Source organism: Ochotona princeps, chromosome 8 (assembly GCF_030435755.1).
Source record: "Ochotona princeps isolate mOchPri1 chromosome 8, mOchPri1.hap1, whole genome shotgun sequence".
Classification (NCBI taxonomy): domain Eukaryota; kingdom Metazoa; phylum Chordata; class Mammalia; order Lagomorpha; family Ochotonidae; genus Ochotona; species Ochotona princeps.
Window position 1 is genome coordinate 63,598,512 of NC_080839.1, and position 10,456 is coordinate 63,608,967.

At 48.7% G+C, this 10,456-nt stretch overlaps 1 pseudogene; it reads right to left on the reverse strand.

The window, feature by feature from the left end:
• Positions 1-8,946: 8,946 nt before the first annotated feature.
• LOC118760668 (10 kDa heat shock protein, mitochondrial-like) lies at positions 8,947-9,245 on the reverse strand (annotated as a pseudogene).
• Positions 9,246-10,456: the final 1,211 nt, after the last annotated feature.

Here is a 10,456-nt window from a genome sequence, read left to right on the forward strand (position 1 = left end):
TTTTTTCTGCACTTTGTTCAGTAGAAAATCACTGATCAACTTGTCTGTCTCTAACCCTTTAGCTTCATGTTGCACTATCTACTTACATAGCTTTATATATATATTTTTTATTTATATTGGCATGTGTTACAGGGAAGCTTCCCACTCAGTAGTCTTTCTTAAATTTTTTTCCTGTTAGAGAACTTTTCACAGATTCCCGTTTCAAAATCCTGCTAGGATTTGGTTAGGGCTGCATTACATGTATGGGTTAATGTGATTGCCCTGGATGATGGTAGCACAGGAACCGCTTTTCCCAGGTGAGTGGCAGATGGAAAGTTTTCTGTCAATCCTTGCAGAGAGGCTCTGAGGGCCCTCACTGCACTGGCCACCAGGGGTCCCCCAAGTCTAAAGTATGGATGTTGCTTGTGTGGTTTTTTGTTTTGTTCTGTTTTGCTTTACTGACAAACCACTTCACCTGCCCAGCTGCAATAGGAACCCTAACCATCCACCCCTCCTTCTTCGCCCCAGCAGGTTGAGAAATGCTTACTATTCACTCTGCAGAACATGCCGACTGGTGGCCAGAGCCCAGCAACTTTCCACAGCTACGCAATCCTCTGGCTCCAATTAGCAGTGGTGCAGACTTGTAGACTTGCTCCTTTGTGGGGTTTGCACTGTGGCATAGAAGGTTAAGCCACTGCCTGCAAGGCTGGCATCCCATATGTGTACTGGTTCCAGCCCCAGCTGCTTCACTTTGATCCAGCTCGCTGCTAATGTGCCTGGGAAAGCAGCGGAGGATGGCCCAAGTGTTTGGGCTCCTGCACTCATGTGGCTACCCATGTGGGAGACCCAGAAGAAACTCCTGGCTGGCCCAACCCTACTGACCCTCTGGGGAAAGAACCAGAGGATGGAAGACCTCTCTCTGGCTTTTCCTCTTTCTCTCTGTCTCTCTCCCTCAGCCCCCCAATTCTGCCTTTCAAATAAATAACACAGCTTAAAACATTTGAATATCAAAGAACATTTTTAATAAAGTGAAAAGACAACCCAAAAAGTGGGATTCAATATTTGAAAAGCATACATCTAGGATGGAACTCATAATTCCTATTTTTAAAAGTCTACTTAAAAATATTTATTTATTTGAAAGAGCTACATGGAGAGAGAGGGAGAAAGAGAGCTCTGTGAGCTGATTCAGTCTCCAAGTTTTCAATGGCCAAGAACAAGGAGCTTTTTCCACTTCTCCCATGTTGGTGCAAGGACCGAAGCACTCAAGCCATCTGCAGCTGCTTTCTCAGATGCCGTAGCAAGGCGCTGGATCATAAGCGGAACAGCCAGGACTTGGAGCAGCCAGGACTTAAACTGGTGCCCACATGGGATGCTGGCATTGTAGGTAGTGGTCTAACCAACTATGCCAAGATACTGGCTCCTGATTTTATTGTTAATTCACTGAACTGTTTTTAACAGAGTTGTCTATTTTGCATTTAAATGACTGTTTCTGACTGCATCATCCTCTACTGACTACAGATTCAGGAGTCATACAGATTCTGGCATTTTCTATGGGACTGCAATTTCTTTCAAGTCAGCTTTCCCAGATCCAGTTACATTCAACCAAATACTTTTTCTTCCAACAACAGGGAGGAGCTTGCCAGAGAGGAGACTGGAACATTGCATGGGAGGAGCAGCTAGGGAGAACACCTGAGTCTCTCCCTGTATCTTTGGAACAGAATCCAGGCAGTTGCTCTGCTAAGGCATCTCTCAGGAGGCAGGGGCTGTGGCCTCAGCTGGGGCTTACCCAGGGCGGGATCAGCTTGTATGTGCCGAGATGCCATCAGCTGGCTTCAGTGGGGAGGGAGGACAGCGTGGATAAGAACATCAGGGAGAAAGAGAGAGATCATTTTATAACTAAATCTTGGAGGTGACCTGCACTCACCTTTTCATATATCAGGTAGAAGTGAGTCACCCGGCCCAGTGCAGACTCAGGGGAGGACTATACACCAGGCTCCTCAGGGAGGACTACACACAACGCCAGGCTCCTCAGGGAGGACAGCACACCAGGCTCCTCAGGGAGGATGACACGTCAGGCTCCTCAGGGAGGACAGCACACCAGGCTCCTCAGGGAGGATGATACGTCAGGCTCCTCAGGGAGGACAGCACACCAGGCTCCTCAGGGAGGACAGCACACCAGGCTCCTCAGGGAGGACAGCACTCCAGGCTCCTCAGGGAGGACAGCACTCCAGGCTCCTCAGGGAGGACCGCACACCAGGCTCCTCAGGGAGGACAGCACACCAGGCTCCTCAGGGAGGATGATACGTCAGGCTCCTCAGGGAGGACAGCACTCCAGGCTCCTCAGGGAGGACAGCACACCAGGCTCCTCAGGGAGGATGACACGTCAGGCTCCTCAGGGAGGACAGCACACCAGGCTCCTCAGGGAGGACCGCACACCAGGCTCCTCAGGGAGGATGACACGTCAGGCTCCTCAGGGAGGCACACCAGGCTCCTCAGGGAGGACAGCACACCAGGCTCCTCAGGGAGGATAGCACTCCAGGCTCCTCAGGGAGGACAGCACACCAGGCTCCTCAGGGAGGACAGCACTCCAGGCTACTACATCATGGCATATCCATGCCTCAGAATAGCAGTTAGTTCCTGCACAGGACAAGGTAGTCATTGTTTGAAAAGGTTATTTGTTTACTTGAAAGGCAGAGAGACAAAGAGTTATCTGCAATCCTTGGATTCACTCCCCAAATATCCACAGCACCTATGATCAGGTTAGGATGAAGCTGGGATCCAGGAACTGCATCCAAATCTATCACGTTCATGGTAGGAGCCCCAGGGCATCGGCCAGTGTCTGCTGCTTCCTAGCATGCTAACAGGAAGCTGGATTTGAAGTGTGGAGTAAGCCAGTACTTGAAGCAGGCACTCTGATAAGGTGGCTGAACACATTGTGTTATAATACCCACCCCCACAAACAAGGCAGTTTTAAGAACAGTGATGCGAGGTGCCCAGAGCGATGATTCAATTGGCTAATTGTTTACTTCCAAGCACCAGCATCCCCTATGGATGCCAGTTCATGTTCTGGTTGTTCCACTTCCCATCCAGCTCTCAACTGGTGGCTTGGAAAGGCAGTGGAGGAAGGCCCAAAGGCCTTGGGATCCTTCACTCACATGGGAGACCTGGAAGAAACTCCTGGCTCCTGGATACAGATGGGCTCAGCTCCAGCCATTGTGGCCACTTGGGGTGTGAACCAGTGGATGGAAGATCTTTCTGTCTCTTCCTCTCTCCATAAATCTGCCTTTCCAGTTGAGGGGAGGGGCAGTAGTTATGTGAGGGAGGGGGAGAGAACTCCACTACACGGTCAATGGTTAATATGTTGTGTCATTGGTATTAAAAGCCGAGCACTCCACATTTATATGCTTGCCTGTGTATACAGAACTCTGGATGGAAATGCAAAAAATGGATAGCCACAGTTGCTTCTAGAGACTGGAGAAAAGAAACAGGATGGAAAGGAAGTCCCACAGGCCTAAAGCCTAACTGTGCCTTGTGCATCTATCATGTGTACAAAAATGTTTACAAGAAGAATGCCTGCCACACATCAAAACTGTGTGATTATACACTTGATGAATGTCATTCATGTCAGGCTGTTTAGAAAGACAGCTGGGAACCAGGAGGTGTTAGGTACGCTGTGATGAACAGCGATAATGCAGGTGCCCAAGATGTTAATGATGTCTCAGGGTCCCCAGCCCCAGCTTCTGGGCTAAAGGTTTCCCTTTTCACACAAAAATTGTGCAGCAGCCTCATCTAGCCCACATCCCTCCTGCTTGGCTCACACTTTTGTCGCTGCAGCCAGTTGAGCTGTGATGCTGCCTGTCAGTGGCATGAAGAACACGGAGAGTGTTGACGAGAATAACTATTCCATCCTAGGAGGTGAGAAATGCCACCTCCCCGCCCATCCCACCAAGCTTGTGGAAGATTGCAACTGTAATTCCCAGGAGTGTGGGAAGCTGAGAAGCACTCAGGCAACACCGCTAGGTTGGTGAATCTCAGAATAAGACAGCTTTGTCTAGCTGGGGAGCATCTAACCTTCTCCGACTGATTTCTGGGTCTCCTAACTACAGCTGTCGAAACCCTGTTAAGTGAATGGTCAGATTCTTGACAGCTGAATCACTGAGGATGCATCCAACAGCCAGAACGGAAGATGCATCTGCAAGTGGCTTAGACAGTGAGGTCATTCACCACTTCTCATAAAGATTTGGAGAGGATCTGCCGAGTCCAACCGCATCAGGGCTCTGGCTGGGTCTTTCCCATGACTGCTTTCCTCGTGCTGATGGGAGATCATTGAAGGCAGGGAGCACTTGGATTTCCCCACATTTCTTTCTCTTTCTGCGCTTTTAATCAGGAATGGGAAATGTTGCACAAAAGCCTCCTGAAAATATCTGCTCAGCTCCAGCTGGTTGGAACTATGCCACAAACCCACTGCCAAGTGGTGTGGGGGAGAGGATGATCATGCTGGGCTTAATGGCAGTTCATGCTTGGTGCCCAGGGAGTAGGGCACTCGTGGTTTATTGGAAATTCTATTTTAACTGGGTGTCTTGGCTTCTTACTGCTAATTTTGGCAATCCCACTGAAAGACATCCCCTTCTTTCCTGAGTCCGCTGCCAACCCTTACTTGAATTTCTGAGTTCAAAGTTCTGTTTGCAAGGACATGATGCCTCCAAGTAGCCATCAATATGAATTGCTTCGTTGCTTTGTAAGATTTTTTTATTTAAAGAAAGTCCTCATTACTCAGTCCAGAGCTTTCATTCAAGCATGAAGGTGATCACGAGTGTGTGTGTGTGTGTGTGTGTGTGTGTTTTAGGCAGGAGGAGAGAGAAGAAAATCAAACTGTCATGTCAAAATTATCAGAAATCAATGATGGCAGAGATTTAAAAAATAGGTATGTATAGGAAATTTACAGTCTGTAATTTAGATTTATGTGATCCAAAGTTTTATTTTTCCTTTTTAATGAAGACTTACGTGTTTATTTGAAACGCACAGTTGGAGAGAGGGAGAATGAAAGAGATCTTCTTTCTCCTGGTTTACTTTCCAAAGCGCTGCAACAGCCTGGCTCGTGTCAGGCTGAAACAGGGAGCCTGTAACTTTAACTGGGTGTCTCACATGGCTGGCAGTGGCCTGAGCACTTGGGCCAGCTTCTGTTGCTTTCCCAGGTGCATTGGCAGGGAGCTGCATCAGAAGTGGAGTAGCTGTTCATACAGACGCCGGTAGCAGCTCAACCTGATATGCTGTGGCATTAACCCCTGAACCAACGTTTTGATCCCCATCCTGTATCTATTTTGGCATTGCTGATGCATCTATGGAGGCATGAAGCACCTGCCCAGCTGCTCTGAGACCCGTGTGTACCCTGTGTGGGTGATGGCACTGGGCACCGCTGCTGTCTCAACAATCACTTGTCACTGAAGAACAGGTGCCAGATCAATGATGGGTGGAGGGGGGAAGGAATCATTTCCACTTTGCTGCTTTCATGCTTATGTATAGGAGGTGATTATGCCGTAATAAAAAAGGCATCTCTGGGCACTGGCGATGGGTGTGTCTACTGGCATGCTGCTCACAGACACGCACACACCCACAACACCTTTTGCCAAGGCTGCAGTTTGCCACTGCCAGTGACTGCCACTGCTTCCACACCCAATGTGTGCAACCACTTGTTTACTGGACCCGGTGAACTCTGGCCCACAACCCACAAGACACGGACACGCCTGCTTTGCAAGCTGGAAGCCACATGACAAAACCCTCCACAATGGGACTCCGCTGGGAGCGGAAAATCCCATGGTTTGCACAGAGATACAGACCAGGGTCACGTTTGGCAAACACCTCTGTTCTCTGAGATAAACTTTTTTCTCTAGATTGCTGGGAAAACACAGCATCCCTTTGCTAGACTCTGTTTATGTTTCAAGCTTGATTAAAGACAAGCTTGTGTAAATAAACAGGAAAGAATGAGTGTGTGTTTATCCGCTCCCTCCCCAGTCCCCACTGTAATAAAAGGAAAAAAAAAAACATAAATCCATGGGATTCGAGAGAAATGATGACAGGAGCCAAGAGATGTCAGTGCAACTCTGCAGACAGTGGGTGGGATGTGGTACTGACTCAGCAGGAGGAACAGGCCGGGCCCTGGGGGGAGCTCTTGGTGGATGGGGCCATTTTACGTAAATGTAAACGGAAGGTCAGGAATCCAAGGCATGATAGACTCCTGGGCTGTGCCCTCGCCCAGGATGCTACGTCTTTGGAGTCTGGCTTCACTGACTGAGCACAATGCCTGTGCATGGCGTGCATTTTATTGCAGTAGCTTTTTCCTATAGTTGCTGCCTTATGTTCCACTGTTAGATTGTTTCCAGGTTTTGGCCATCAGGGGCAAAAGTGCTGTGCACTTTTCTGTTTTTATTTTTCTTTCTCTGCCAGCACATATTTTTATCGCATTTGAGTAAACAAGGAGTCCTGGGTCCCATAGTCTATGCGTGTGTAAAACTCTAAGAAACGTCCAAGCAGCTTTTTAGGGTGACTGCCCTCTTTTTCACTTATCTGCACGGAAGGAGGGTTCTGCTATGAGCCATATCATGTCTGGCTCCTCCATCAATCTGTGCATTGAGGTCCTAGCCCCTGGACCACAGCATGTGCCTATATGTGAAGATTTGCTCTCCAAGGTGTAATAAAAATAACATGAGAAGGCATTTGTGAGGCCATCACATTGACTCAACTGGCTAACCCTTCACCTCCAAGCGCAGGCATCCCATATGGGTGCGAGTTCGTATCCCAGCTGCTCCACTTCCCACGTGAGAGACCTGGCTCCTGGCTTCGGATCAGCTCAGCTCTTGCTGATGGGGCCATTTGAGCAGTGAGTCAGCAGATGGAAGATCTTTCTCTTTGTCTTTCCTTCTCTCTGTAAATCTGCCTTTCCAATAAAAATAAATACATCTTAAGGAAAAAAAAAGACAGCCCCAGATATAGGCAATTGCCTAGGTTGCATTGTACCTAGGCAAGTGTTACACTGCTGGGAGAAAACCAGCTAATAGCCAAATTTGTGTTAACTATACCAGTGTGGCAGCATAGTTGCCTATTCTTTTTTTTTTAAGATATGTAGGGGACACACAGACAGACAGGGTCTGGGGACCCACACATGAACATGCACGGGTCCTGGATATGCAGGCAGGCAGGGCTCTAGGCTAGCACGGCATACCGCCAGAGGACCAAGCTTGGGAATCTGAGCACTCACAGGCATGGGGGTCTGTGGATTGCTCAGGGAAGTGGGTCTGGAGATGTGTGGGCGGGAAGACTTCTGAGGGAGAACGTGACTTCTGGGAGACTTCACCAACCAGGCTACTACACTTGCAGGTAAAGCAGGGGCTGAGATCAGGTGGTTTAGAGGAGGGAAACTAGAGGATCTTTTGAGGCCAAACCATATACCTGCCCATGTGGGAGACCTGAGCTGGGCTAGTTGGTATCAGTGCACATGAAAGCCATGGCTGGGAGTCTGCCTGGCAGAGCTTGACCACAGTACCAGTCAGCGAGTGTCAAGGTAGAGTGTGCTGGGACTGGGGGCAAGCCTTGTCAGGCTAGACTGTAGAACCACCTGGAAAGTGCAAGATCTAGGACTGGGAGTGGGCCTAGTAGGGAAATTGTGGGCACCCCTGCAGCTCCTGGTGGTGAGAATGAAAAGCAGGGCTGGGGGTGGGCCTGGCTAGACAGATGGTAGCACCTGCCAGTATGAATGTGAGTTGGATAATGGGGTCGGTTTTGCTGAGCTAGGGTTCAGAGCCCATTGAGGTGTACAGGAGCTGATTGGAATTTGGGACAGACTGAACCAGTCTGATACACATACGAGCAAGCACAGGAACCAGGGCTGGGGATGGGCCTAGTAGGGATTCCTGGGGGTTACACGGCTAGGCCACAGTTGCTGCTATTGTGCATGATGGCCGAGTGTGTGGAGGGCAGGGTCGGGCTGGGCTGCAGCATCCATTGGTTTGCATGTGAGATGGGACTGGGGACAGAACTGACCAGGTAACTATAGCTATCACTGTGTGTAGGCTGATGTGGGTGATGGACTGTATTGGCTTGCACACACAAGGGTCAGGTTGGGATCACCTTTGGGAACCTTTCCAACTGGATCACTTGACTGAGAACTCTAGCAATGGTGAAAATCACAGGATTATGGAGTACCTGTGTCAGAACTTGTTCTCCATGGTTGCTGACGCCTGTGCAGGGAATGGCATGCCCAGAGGTTCATGGAGGACATGACAACAAGTTCACTGAGGCCTGCAGAAGACATGTAATACCATGAAGGGCAGAACAAATTGGAGCGTTATCCTGCTCAAACTTTGACAGTGGATATCTGAGCAAATTGATGCTGTAAGGTGAAATATGTTGGCAAATAGACCTTGAAAGGATTTCCTCAACCTTGGAGCAACAAAAACAATATTTCAGAACTATCAAAACCACTTAAGCAGTACCCTCAAAACATGCTCCACATCGGAGTTCCTGGGATGACATTGGGTGGCCGTCCCCCCTTCCTGGCACTGATGTGGTTGGGCTGTTGAGAGCGGCCCTCTCCCCTTCCATCCCTACTTTCCCCAGATACAATAAGATGAAAGGAGATTGGAGACAGTTGTCTCATCCACTTTCTCCCATTTCTTGACCCTCCCCACCTTAACTGATGGTTCATATGGGCATACATGCCTCTCAACTATGTAAACATCATCAAAAATAAAATGAATTATTATTACATAAAGCAAAAAAAGACAGAAAAATCCCCTGTTCCTGACCCATCACCTGCTGCTTCCCAAGATGTGCTTGAAGGAGGAAGCTGAAATTGGAAGTGGACTTGAAGCCAGATGTGTCAATGTGGGATACAGATGACAGAACATCATTTATGTGATGAAACATTGAGGAACTTCAGGGGAATGGACAGCTTCATGCGACGTAGAGATCTCAGTCTACAAACTTTCCAAGAATATCACCATTTCCAAATTAAAATCATCATCACCCTTGTCACCCAGAACTACTTTGGTGCCTCTGTATTCTGGAGATGTTATCTCCAACTTGTACCTTGAAAACTTCTTCACCCTTTCCTGTATGGCCTGATCCAACAGCCTCAACTGCTGCTTACAATCCTTTTGAAGGAGATTTTCCCAGGAGCATCACCCCTCCTTGGGTTATAATTTCCACAGCAGTCCTCTCAATCAATGTTCAAAGAGTAGAAGAAGCTTCCTCAATGCTTGCCCTGCCATGACTCCATGCCAGAGCTCACATGCTACTACATGCCACTGGACTCCTCCTTGTTAAAAATCAGTGTTTATTTTGATTTATACTGAAAGAGACAGAGAGAGCTCCCATCTGCTGCTTCACTCCACAAGTGCCCGCAACAATAAGGGACAGGCTGGGTCAAAAGCAGGAACCTGGGACCCACGTTCAGGGCCTGATGCAAGTTCTTGAGTCATTCTGGTGCCTCTGAGCATGCACATTAGCAGGAGGCTGGATTGGAAGTGGAGTAGTCAGCGCTGGGGAATGAAGGTACCCAAAATGATTCCTTCATCACTGTGCCAAATGCCCAACTCAGATCATAGTTTTTCTTTTCTTCTTTAAGATCTATTTACTTGGGCCTGGCGCGATGGTCTAACAGCTAAAAGTCCTTGCCTTGAATGCACCAGGATCCTATATAGGCGCCAGTTCTAATCCCGGCAGCCCCACTTCCCATCCAGCTCCCTGCTTGTGGCCTGGGAAAGCAGTGAGGATGGCCCAAGGCCTTGTGACCCTGGAGGAAGTTCCTGGCTCCTGGCTTCGGATTGGCACAGCACTGACTATTGCGGTCACTTGGGGAGTGACTCTTCAGGCAAAGGATCTTCTTCTGTGTCTCTCCTCTCTGTGATCTGACTTTGCAATAAAAAATTAATTTAAAAAAGAGATCTATTTACTTTTATTTGAAAGACAGACTTACAGAAAGAGACGGAGAAACAGAGAGCAAGAGATCTCCCAAGCGCTGGTTCATATCCCAAAAAGCCACGACAGCCAGAACTAGACTTGTCTAAAGTGAAGAACCAGAAGCTTCTTCCAGTTTTCCCACGTGGGTGCAGGTATCCAAGCACTTAGGCATCTTCTGCTGCTTTCCCAAGTACATGACCAGGGAGCTGGATCGGTAGCAGAGCAGCCAGGGTTTGAATGGGTGCTCCTCCTCTGGGATGTTGGTGCTGCAACACAAGCTTACCCCATATAGGCCATAGTGCCAGCCCCTGTAGGTTTAACATGCTGGTGGGTGGGCAATTCCTGTCCCAGATAGGTTGTCAGAGTGTGTTGGCTCAGGGTGAAGCACCAGGCTTTGGAGACAACTAGTTTGTCTTTTCAGGTGACAGTGAAAAAGCTGTCCATACTTGACCCTCCATTGTTGGAAGAGGACAGGCAAGGCAACTGCTCTGACCACATGTGTGTGGTACAACTGCACCTG